The following is a 12,826-nucleotide window of genomic DNA, read 5'->3' as shown; positions in this document are numbered from 1 at the left end:
ATTATAACATTGTACCATATTTAAATAACCTCGTTATTCAACAAACCCACTGACTTTCAGACAGAATTAAAAAACAATCCTGCTTTTATACACTAAGGCCAGGCACTTGGCTTTATAATTCGCTAGTTGACTTAAGCCAACAGAGGTACATAAAGCATTAGCTAATCTAAATATTGTTATTATTACTTTACTTAAAGTATTGTCCTGAACTGGATTTTTTCATTAGAACAATTTTTAGAAATGGAACGAGTGGCACCTTGGAATTATTAATATTATAAACAAACGAATGCGTGTACCATTTTAAACTAACACTAAAATACATATGTGCGATTTCAACAATTAAAATATATGTACCAATAAATTTGCACAGTTAATTATTAACGACTGACTAATTTCAACTAAATCACTCTCTGCAGCCGATTGATATCATCCCACAATCAAATGAATTAGACGAATATACGGCGCTAGTCCAATGACATCTGCTTTTCATTGTACATCCATTCAATTTATGTCGCAGTAAGAAACTTCTTCCTGTCTTGATTTTGACAAAAGTATATAGTAGACGAATATTTGGCCGTATTTGGACAGTGAATTATCGAGAACTGACCGACTTGAAATAAACTGGTCTCCAGCCACTTGATATCAAAGAAGTACGCCACTACTCCGAGCAAGATAATGTTTTTACAAGGGCTCTTTTATTCTTATTACTTTGGAATACTTTAACTTTCTGAATTAGCATTTTCTCAATAAAATTTAATTCGCTAATTTCATCAGGCACAAGGTCAACTTGTAAGCCATTTAGGAAACACTGAGGTCGAACTTTTCCCAAGTTAGTGTACCGCACACACAAATCACATACAAGTTTATCTTCAAACATGGAAGGCACTAGAATGTTACGTTCACTTTCTGTAATATCACCATCACCAATATCATCCTGTACACTTTGATCAGAATATGAAATAGGAGTCTCACCAAATTGCCAGGCAGCTATTAAAAGCATCAAAGCATTATTTCAGTAATTTGCTTCCTAAACATGTTGCCCACTGATTTTAACTTGCTTTTTTTAAACAACATTTCACAACTGTCACATGGTGTATCATGAAACTCATACATATATTCAAAACATCGAGTTAACTGACCATCATACTTTGATAACAATTTCATTTCATCTAACAAAGGTCTTACGGGCTCAACTACACCACTCTGAGATTCATTGATTACTTTCACCTCGCAGCAAGAGGAGCCGGGTTCGATCCCAGCTTGTGGCACTGGGTGAAAACTCGGAACAACGCCTTCTGCGTTGAGTTTGCAAGTTATCTCCCCACTGGTTTAAGGGGTTTTCCCCCGAGCGCTTCGGTTTCCCCTTCCATAAAAACTTGTTGAGGTTAACGGTAATATTTAGTGTAGGGAGCTGTTGGCTCAATCGCGTGGCATGCAGGGCTTGCCACCACCCTCCTACGCATTGTAACCCGGCCACCTGAATTAAAGGCTTCAAAAGTCGCTTGATGACTTAGGACTAAGTGGTGTATTGGGTATTAGCCTAGCTGATTATTTGACTATTATATTTAAGTAACATCGATAGCCATTTTAAGGAACAACAATCTGTTTTAACATAAGTGGATCATTATCTCTAAGTATACAAATTCCGGGTCTCGGTCGGGTATATTCGTCTGGGTTTCCTGACGTCAGAGCTTGTATAGAGAGCAAACTCCAAAGATAAACATTTTGAAAATATTTCGGCGGTGACGCCACCGAGTGGTCAAGAAGGCAACTAAAGGGGCGTTTATTGAACAAAACTCTACCGAAATGAACGGAAACGCGAAGCGCCATGACGTCGTAGTGGCCTTCCTGGGAAACAATCGGAACCCTTTCGTTAACACCCCCCGTAATAGTGCCCTCCCAAATTCTACGTCACCTCTGATGTTTTTTGAAATTGCGTTGCTCCCCACGTATCACCCCTTGGCAATTCCTTTAAATAGGTACAGTCCCCATCAAACGTTTTTGAACATTTTCTCTTGGCAGCCATTTTAATTTTGTTTTAAGTAGAGAAGCAACTAGGGTTTTTTGGAAAGAATACCTTCAAGAAAATAATTAATAGGGAAAAATAATACGCTAGCACGATTTAGGCGTGAGCAAAGCTGGAAATAGCAAAACCACTCCAAACCACCGCAAACAGAGTTTCACACCACCGGAAGTCCTCATCTTACTGCCCTGAGCCAGCGTCCACAGCCCGGACAGTTGACAGAACAGCCAAGGCAGCGAGAGAACCCTACCGCGGACGGTCTCACCTTCGACGCAACCCCTCACTACACACACAGCAGTAGGAATAAGAGCGGATGCTATAGCAACTCCAGCCGACAACCTACGTAGAAAGAGCTCCTATCTGTATTAATGGTAGACGGTCAGCTCCTTACGCGACCGCAAAAAAAGGCTTAGAACCCTGATTGACAGTCCCCGCTTTTCGTTGGGCGGTAAACTATAGCAAAGCTAGGACATTTTTGATAGCTCTACTTATAGTGGTGCCTGCTGCACTGCTTGCAATTGAGAGAAGTGGTGCTAAGAGTAGCGGTAAAAAAACACTCTTTTTCCGTTTTGCGACGTTATTGGGTTTAGATATCTTTCGCAAAAATTGACAATGTCGCTTCAATCGCTTCTTCTGAATATCTGACAGTTTTACATTTATACCGCATTGCACAATTGCTTTGATCGGGTCGTTATTAGCATATTTGATGGCTGCATTTCTCAGACACGTATTACACTTACAAGGAGACTACCCGTATTGGTTATCACTGATTTTGTTGAAACTCAAGGGTTCGGTAGACCTTATGGTAGTATAAAACTTCTTAAAGGGCAATCGAAAATGTTTTGACCTCATCATAGCTCAAAGCAACATGCATTTCTCAGTCGTCTAAACAGTTGTCACAATATCTTCATAACTGACAATCCTTTTAATCTCGACGACCGTTAGTTTACTGGAGACTGTCGCGGTTCTCCACTAACCGGACCCGCTTCCGCACCACGCTGACAAGATAGAGCATATTTTGAGGCGAAAACCGCTAAATTCTAGTATTGTCACACCATCTAATTCGTCCTTAAATTTTATAAGGCTCTTTTCGTTGGTCTTGTTGATGAGTGGGTGAACTTTTGGGGTATAGTGAGAAGTCCTATCTTTTTGCTGGCTGATAATGGAAGACACTAGAAATATTGCAAACGAGTTCCACCATGCAGCGTATAGTAACCGGAATAAAACGAACCCAACTTTGTCGAATTTAAACGAAGCTATACGTTTGTAAAATGAAACATGATGTTGATTATTTCTTAATTATTTATTAACACGGTCTTGATAGTTCTCCACCTGGATGGGGGACTTCCACTGCGCTTGCATTTTTACGTAAATATGCAAAGAAAGTTCTAAAATAAACAAATCAAATGTATACAGGGTGATTTAATGGTCAGTACAGTCATTTCTGGTGGTTGTAGGGGATGAGCCGAGAAGTATGTTAGTTTTTGTCGCGATTCTGGGCGACGAGTGTAAATAGCGCTAGGTGGCTTTAAAGTTTGGCCTACTAGCCCTTGGAAGTAGGCTGACGTAAGCACGCACCCACGAAGCAGGGAAAAACCATTGTAGGGGCACGATATAATATCCAATGGGTAGGAAATAAGCTAAAAACACAAATACAGGACTAACTACCTTCCTCGTAATGTTAAATCCCCATTGAGATTCCCTAAAAGTCTGGCTGTACTCAAATGAAGTACATTAATTATGAAGCTTTGATTGTTCACCCATAGACTGAGAAAGGTTTACACAAGGACATCCCACGCGGCACGCTTCCTGCCTTCCGCCGTGTTACGAGCAATGCCAGAGATAAATTCGGGGCAAGTGGTGGCTCACTCTCGTATATTTTTATGGAACTAAATATTCGCGCATGCGCAGATAATAAAGATAATGATTTTCGGATTTCCGTTCCCCATATCGTCTGCTTAATACCGAGGGGGTAACCACTAGGTTTTTTAGTGTACACCGGACTACAGATTACTTGGTACTACAGAAATATTTCTTGTACTTCACGTATTACTGAATATTGATTGTATTACCAATTAATACACCGTACTGCCATATATTACACATTGTATTACACGGTACTACGCGGAATTACACGGTAATACGCAGTATTACAGCTACTACACAGTATTATAGCTACTACACACTATTACACTATACTACAATTTCTGAAAGGAATTTAACGGTATTACGCAGTACTACAAGTTTTTAATGGTATTACATAGTAATACCAAGAATGTATTTATTTATACCTAGGGATAATGTCTATATCGAGACGTTTTTTAGCGTTTCTCTCAATCCAGCCGTTGGTCCCCCCAGTACGCTCATTGGTGTGTAATATTTAAGCCAACTTTGATCACGCGCTGTTTGCGCTAGAGCGGCCAACCAGATTCTATGTAAACCTATGAGCAAAAGATGTGTATGGTTTGAGCGCCCTTAGCGGAATATTATTTTTAGAATAGTTTTTGCATTGAAGCGAATATAAAAACGAGTGTGGCGCTGAACTCCTACGGGTTATAGTACAGTTTATAGGGGGGAATTTTTTGCTCACGGAATTTCGACGAATGGGTTCGCCGCTGTAGCGCGAGAGATCAAAGTTGGCCGTGCTCGAGGCGATGGAATCAAACGCTGGTGACATTTGCTTTGCCCCCCACCCCACGCGATGGGAGGTAAGGCGTTCAACGTGCCCGCCGATTATAGGGCCATTATCATTCTTCCTAATATAAATAATTACATTCTTGGTAATACCAGAAATAAATAATGTTATTGTAAAACAAGATGGTACAGTCAAAATAGTAGCCTCCTCCTCTTAAGACCTAATTTTACCACTAGCGTTATTTAAAATAACATTTATTCGAATATCGAAATAGCAATGATAGCAACCTATACGCCGAAATTCCCAATCGGGGAGAGAAATACCCCTTTGATTAAAATCCGCCGCTCAGCACTTGCATAGATAGGTAGATATAACTAATACCTATCAAATGACGCCTGAAAAGGACCCCGAGAGCAACCCGGAGCCTCGGATTAACCCGAGGAAATAACATTCATTATAAATCACTGAGTTTACAGCACACATTGCTGCGATCGGACGACATGACGATACCTTCGCTCGACTTACGCTCTCAGTTTCTTTGACGAAAAACAACGAGAAAAAGCCTCAGAAAAAGCGCTAACCGAGGAATTAACGCGAGCGAACCGTCGGAGTGAACTACCGTCGGGAACTAACCCATTCCCATTTCTAATTTTTCCATAAAATGGGGGATGATGGGTTGTAGTCACAGTTGTTGTACGCATAAACCGAGGCATAAACAACGTCATACCATCGGCTCGACCATCGGTGATTTTCCCGCCATACCGCCGGTGATTTTCCTGCTCAGGCTATGCGAGTAACCGTCGTCGTCCCCCCCGCACCATACCCTCTTCCCTTTCGCTGGAATTCCACCTTCGCCCATGCCTCAGAGTTCCACTCGTTACCTCTATATTTCCAATATTACTTAGGTATTACACAAAATTATTTGGTAATACATTAATTTAAAATATTATGCAATAATGCACTGTACTATATAATACTACATCTTATTAGACAACGTACTACACTTACTACGCGCAATATTACTTGATATTACGTGGTATATCACAGTATTACACGGTATTACAAGGTAATTCACCGTATTACACAATAATTCACCGTATTACACAATAATTCACCATATTACAATACTACGCTGTATTACAAAGTATTTTGTAGTATTTATTCATAATACAAATAGAAGTGTACACCTACTACACGAAGTGGTTACCCCCTCGCTTAATACTTCTGAATGAAGTATTTTTAATTTTCTGTTGATGTACTACAATTCGAAATGGATATCAAATTTTAGATATTTATAGTTTATTATATTAGATATTTATCGTTCATTATATTAGATATTTATCGTTCCTTATATTAGATATTTATCGTTCGTTATATTAGATATTTATCGTTCATTTTAAATTTAAAACAATGCCTAAAAACAAAACGTGCGTACATTTGAAGTGTTGAAGTGACAGCCGATATAAGTTAAAGGAACATATGAAAGATATGTACAGTAACGAACGCTTATAAAATGGTAAAACATTTTATTAATTTAAAAACATTAAAATTTTATAAAGATTTGAATGACTGTTAATTACCTTGATAATTACATAGAAATGAATGTAAACTTGGATGACTAAATAAAAGTTTTTTATAGAAACAACCTATGTTAATTTAGGAACCTAATTTTAGTTAATGCTTTTCTCACTATATCCTTATTATCACCAAATTAACATGTTTGACGATAAATTTTCCGCAGAGCTTTCCTTAGCCTTGTGTTTTTGGTCCCAATTCTCACAAAATTAATTTTGATCCTTTGTTTCTCGTTCCATTCCCTTCTGTATTGCACAGAGTGGCGATAATCAACTTTATCAGAGCTTTTGGTGTCTTCTCTGCCAGGTCACGTTTCTGGACAAAATACTCCCATTGGTCCCTGATTCTTTTATCTACTAAAATACTTTGCATTGGATGTGGCTTAAACGATATAAACGAATTAAAGGTTTCATATAAGATGATACGAACTCCCACTTCTTTAGCCTTGAAAGAGAGATTTCCGCCCGGCATATAGTTTAAATAACGAATATAGTTACGCATTGAGCTACCTTAATAATAATTATTTGATCTCTTACGTTGAGGTAATCAAGTGCCAAAAGAAAACATTGGATTTTGTTTCTATCCCAATACTTAATATCTTCGATTGAAAATTGTGAAATCCAATTAAAAGGGAAGATTTGATAGATCTCATCATGAAATTGTTTCCCCAGCGTGATTTTAGCTTTGTCCAAACATGTCAGTAAAAAATCTTCCGCCGATGGTACAAATGTTTCTTCCAGTAAGTTGAGAATCCACTTCATTTATTAAAAACATTCCCACTTAAGTAACAGGAACATAAGACAGTGACGGCGATCCCTATGGGGGGCTCTGGGGCTCGAGCCCCCCATAGGGAAAAAGAAACGAGGGCAGAGCCCCCACAGAAATGAAATTGAGGAAAAATAACAATCAGGGAAAAATTTATAATCTCACTGCCTTTATTTGGGTCCGAATTCAGTCATTTTACAAAAGTTATTTTGAGATTGCATATGCGAATAGCATTAAGATGATAGAACCGTAAAATTGATTTCGATAGATTCGTCCAAACAGAAAATCACCGCGTCGTCTACCCTCTTTTACCTAAAATACCTTCGTAAAGTATGTGGCCAAGAAAGGCTGTTTTATTATCTAGCCATGTACGCAGATATTTTTCGAAAGATATCGGCTTAACTTTTGTTATCAATGCATTCCTTAACGGATTAGACATAAGAAAGAACACTTTTAGGGAAAAAAATATAGTAATAATAAAAATTTACAGCTGTACATTTTCTTGTTTAAGTTTTAAGTGTATGAATTTTTGGATGAAAAAATAATTGCCCGTACCCCTGCAGGAATTTTTTCCGATCACCGCCGCTGAGATAAGATATACTTTGAATGGTCTTCCGAACTTCTTTTTTTTTCAGGGATTTGTCTTCCTAGATTAATAACATACTACGATAAATATCAAAATAAATTCAACGTAAATCACTGTGAAGAGTTATTCACATGTGCAACGACAAGGCTTACTTTGTCGTCGTCCGATAAAGATCATAAAGTCTGAAAAATCAAAATAATAAAACAACTATTTGTTATTAATAAAAAAAAGTTATCATAATGGAATTAACCAAAAGAAATGTCTTCAGTATCTTCTAAATCCATTTCGTTACACAACATTCATTGTCAGTACCATAGAGATAGAAAATAAGTAGAGGCCCAGACATCAGATTGTTGTATTTATATACCCCGTGCACCGCCAAAGCATTACAGGGGTTACTCATCATCTGTCCCGGCCGAGCCGTCGACCTGTATAAAAAGATAGGAAATGCTTCCTAAATCACATACAGACAACGGTATACACCCGTATACCTGCATCTCCTACTCACGACTCACTCGTGAGTTCGTCAAAATTCACAACGATATAACGCATTACGCGTTCAAGATCGTTGATCGTTTCGTTATCCAGATTGTGGAGTCCATTCTCGAGGATTGGTCTCCTTAACAAATGGTTCGTTCTAGGACAATTACGAACATAGTGCTCTGAGTCTGCTTCCAGAGCACCGCATATGCATTTGGGCGATGCAATATGACCCAAGTTGAACAGGTAGAGTAGGAACTTACCGTGTCCACTTAGGATTTGCGTCAAATAGTAATTCGTGTTGAAGCTACCATTGACCTTAGGAAAGTACCTCTTAGTTACCTTTCCCTTCTCACTCTCATCCCAGGACTCCTGCCACCTTTGAGTCGTCACCTCATTGAGCCACCTTTTAATCACCAACTTAGTTGGCTTCATCTCCTTCTCCTCGGGAAGATCGGTTGCTGACTTTGCAAGAAAGTCAGCCCTTTCATTCCCTGCACACCCAGTGTGCGACTTTACCCAAGTAAAGTTGACTTGAGTCTCCATCCGTTTTAATACCTTACGGATATCATGGCATAAACCATGATTGTTTTTATGATTGCTTAATGCGTTAATAGCAAAAAGACAATCTGTAAAAACCGTTGCACCAACACCAGGACGTTGACCATGCGTCCTTAACCAGCAAATACCCTCATGTATTGCTAACAGCTCAAGAGAAAACGCATCCACCTTACCATTAATGCGAGTGACCTCATTGTACACTTCCACACCATCTCTGTACACAGCAAATGCCACTCCGGCACCCCGACCGGACAACGAACCGTCAGTAAACACCTCTATCCCATTGCCATTGGGTAGTTGCTCTGTGATGTTTATACTGCTACTGACCGCTGGGTGGTCCTCCCATGGGTCGCCTGGGTAGAGGTAGTTACCACCACGTAACTCCACCCCACAGTGCTTACTGTTTTCTCTAAAAGAAAAGGACCTGAACACAGCAGCTTCCTGACTCACCACCAGGTCTAACGGTTGAATACCAGCAAGGATCCGCAGCGCATCGCTCGAGACAGTCCGGTAAGCACAAGTAATACGAAGGGCCGCAATTCTCTGAATTGAGCTCAACTTCCTCACCATCACACTATTTTGCGTGCTTTTCCACCAAGCACCGCAAGCGTAAGCCACTACTCTCACAATACACCCATTGTAGATAGTCCTTAACGCTTTATGGTCGAGGCCCCACTCAACCTTTGCAAAACAAGCAATGCTTTGCACCAGCTTCGTCACCCGGACACTTACTTCCTCGAGATGAGGAAGAAAGGAAAGCTTGCTGTCGATGGTGACACCGACAACTTTCAACTTGTCAACATTTGCAATGTTGACGGCTCCCATCTTATAGATTGGGAGCCTTTTCATTATGGATTTTGCGGCGAAGGTGATAGCCGCCGACTTTTTAATGGAAAAACTCAGCTTATAGACTTGGCTCCACTTAGTCAATTTATCCACGATCACCTTACCCGTGGTTTCGAGAGCACGCCTGGACGTGCCCCAAAATAATGACTGCAAGTCATCCGCGAAGGCTTGGATTAGAGAATCCTCTGGATACTCAATCCTCAGTGCGCTATCCATAACCACATTGAATAGCAGAGGTCCACTGCATGAACCCTGAGGGCAGCCGCGGGTCAGTACTCTCCGTACACAGGTACTACCTGCCCTCACCACTGCAACTCTATCCTTCAGATAGTTAACATATGTCTCATATATGTTCTTCGGACACTTAAAGTTCCTTTAACCGTGTAGGATTCCTGGAATCCACACATTGTCAAAAGCATCCTCGATATCTAGAGATATCAGACTGGTGTGACAATTATTTGCTTTGTTATCCCTGATTTGGTTCACCATATTGGTTAGACAGTGAGTCGTGGATCGACTATGTCTAAACCCAAATTGCTTATCGCTAAGCAATTTGTTGCTGTGGAGAAAGTAATACAACCTTCTTGACAACAGCTTATCAAGCACCTTCCCTACCACCGGAAGAAGCGAGATTGGCCTGTAGGCCTTAGCGTCCTGCCTGTCTCTGCCTTCTTTATAGAGAAAAACTAACTTAGCAACCTTCCAAAGTTTTGGGAAGTATCCCATACTGAGGCACGTGTTGAAAAGCCTGACAAACAACGCTGGGCAAGCTAAGAAAAATATCTTGAAAAGCTCGATGGTGATACCATCCTCACCAGGACCCTTGCCCTTCTTAAAAGAGTTGATAGTCTCCAAGACCTCATCACTCGTAAATGGCTCATCATTCTGACTCATGAAGTCTTCGTGCAATGACTCCCTTATTGTCGTATGAACCTCCTCATCATCATCCAAGGAGTCCTCTTTAAAAAGAGTATCCATCAGAGTAGACCACGTCTCCTCAATACCTGAGGTCAAAGAACCATTCGGTTTCTTGATGCAATTTAATGCATTCTTACACTTGACCTTCTTTGTGGCCAACTTATAGGGTAGGGAGAAAGGATCCTCCCTTGAAACCCTTGTGCAGAAATCCTGCCAGGACTTAAGCTTCGAGTCTGCTATAAGTGCTTTATAGCTTTTTGACTCACGACGGTACTCGACCTTTAGCGCCTCCCGGGCTGCATGGTCCCTGGTTCTTTGGAACCTCCTCCTGAGCGTTCGTAACTCCTTCCTCTTCTCACTGAGTTCGCTCGTCCACCAGGGAGTGGACTTGTGCCCCTTATTCTTACGCAACCTTGAACATTCTTTCGAACGCTCAATAATGAGATTATTAATCTCCACCGCGCATGCCTCGACCTCAACCTCATTGTTGAGTGGAGACTCCATCAACCTCTCCAAGTCAGGCACGATAATATCTTGTAACCTTTCAAGATCAATATCCTTGACACGAATTGCATTCGAATCATTCTCCAGGACAAGATCACCAATTTCGAAGAAAATGTATTTGTGATCACTGCATGTTTCCTCGTTGCTGACACGCCATTCAATTACTCTACTCGCAATTGCCATACTGGATACCGTAAGATCCACCCAGCTCTTACCATTAACGGTCCAGAACGTCGGGACACTACCCGGATCGTTCTCGACATTCAAATCAAACGAGTTGAACAATTCGATTAACAACCTACCCCTCTCATCGTGATGCTTTGATCCCCAAAGCGCGTGATGGGCGTTAAAGTCACCACACAAGATAACCTTTTTTCCACTCTGTACTTCCAATTGATTCGCAATCTTATCGATATGGAATTCAATGTCATCATTTGGTGGTATGTAAATGGAGAACAGGCATAAGCTTAGATTCCCCAAAAGCACATCCACCACAACCATGTGAGAGTCTTCGTAGAGCACGATCACTTGTGCCTGAGGGTTGAAGACAGCTACAGCTGCCTTTGGATTGTCCTGGGAACAGACGATCCTTGTTCCCATGGGTAGACCTATTACCCGACCGTTAATTGCGTATGGTTCCTGTAGTAAGGCAATGTCTATAGAGCCTTCCTGGCAAGACTGTCTAAGCGCAGAGGTTGCAGTTTTGCCCTTGCCTAAGTTGACCTGCAGACAGCTTAGCTTCCTACTCACCTCCATAGTTGGTTCTACTCTTTAGAAACTCCAACTCCTTCTTATACACAGGACACTGGCCATCCAGGGCTGAATGCGCAGTGTTGTGTTTGGTATTCTTGTCCCTATTACTCAGGGCACAGTTTCTGCAAGTTTTAAGATCACTCTTACAATCCTTGTAGCTGTGATCCTCTGAGCATAGGGAACAATACCTTCTATTTTCAATGCACCCACCTTCTATGTGTCCAATCTTCATGCACTTAAAGCATCTTGGAAGATACACATAACTTTTGACTCCAACCACAGAGTAGCCCAAATTGAGCTTCTTTTTCGCCTTCCACGAATTAAGCAGGGCTGGAGGCCCCTCCAGCACCCAGTTAACACCACCTTTTCTGTTCCTCAACGAGAACTTAGGGACAATATCCGTCTCCTTGCAGGAGAGCTTATTGTTGCTTATAAGCTTAGCAACAATTTCTTCCTTTACGATGTCCTCATCAACACCGTAAAGGATAACCCTAGGGTTATTGAGCTTTGGAGCTCTAACACTAACTTTGTCTGCCAAGGCAGCACAATCGCTGATTCCCCTCTTCAGCTTCTCCATATCCTCAGCGGTTTTAACCTGAACCACCAGACCCTCGTTCCTACAGGACCGGACACTCTGAACACTTATTTGCAGTTTGGAGGGATCAACCTCCTTCTCTAGTCTCTTCTTGAGAGAATTAGAAGTCTCACCTTGCTCTGTGGTATAGAGCAGTACCACATTTTTTCCCCTTGGCTTAATCTTCGGTCCCCCTTTCTTAACGGTGGACTTTTTCCTGCCCTTGGTAATTTCAGGAACCTTTGAACTTACATTACTGGCTGCAACAGTAGCGAAGCTCATTTTCTGCTTTCTGAGATCTTTCACAGTCTCATTTAGTTGTTCAAAAGCACCCTGCACCCTAGCAAGTTCCAGGTGACTGGTGTATACCATGGTCTCCACCGCTTTGAAGACCGTCCTGATCTTCTGTGCAACTGCCATTTGCACTTTATTGTCCTTGTTGCAAAGGACTCTATCTAGGGCGAGGAATTCCCTAGCGAGTGTAGCTTCGACACTCTCTTTAACCGCCTCTTCTACCTCTGGAAAGTCATTTCGAGGTCGCTTGGACCTCTGGAAGACAGTGTCTTCCGAATCGGAAATTTCTTGAAACTCGAGGAATCCAGTTTC

This window comes from Leiobunum rupestre, chromosome 1, assembly GCF_980474605.1.
Source record: "Leiobunum rupestre chromosome 1, qqLeiRupe1.1.hap1, whole genome shotgun sequence".
NCBI classification, from domain to species: Eukaryota; Metazoa; Arthropoda; class Arachnida; order Opiliones; family Sclerosomatidae; genus Leiobunum; species Leiobunum rupestre.
Note: the sequence above shows the minus strand (reverse complement) of the source record.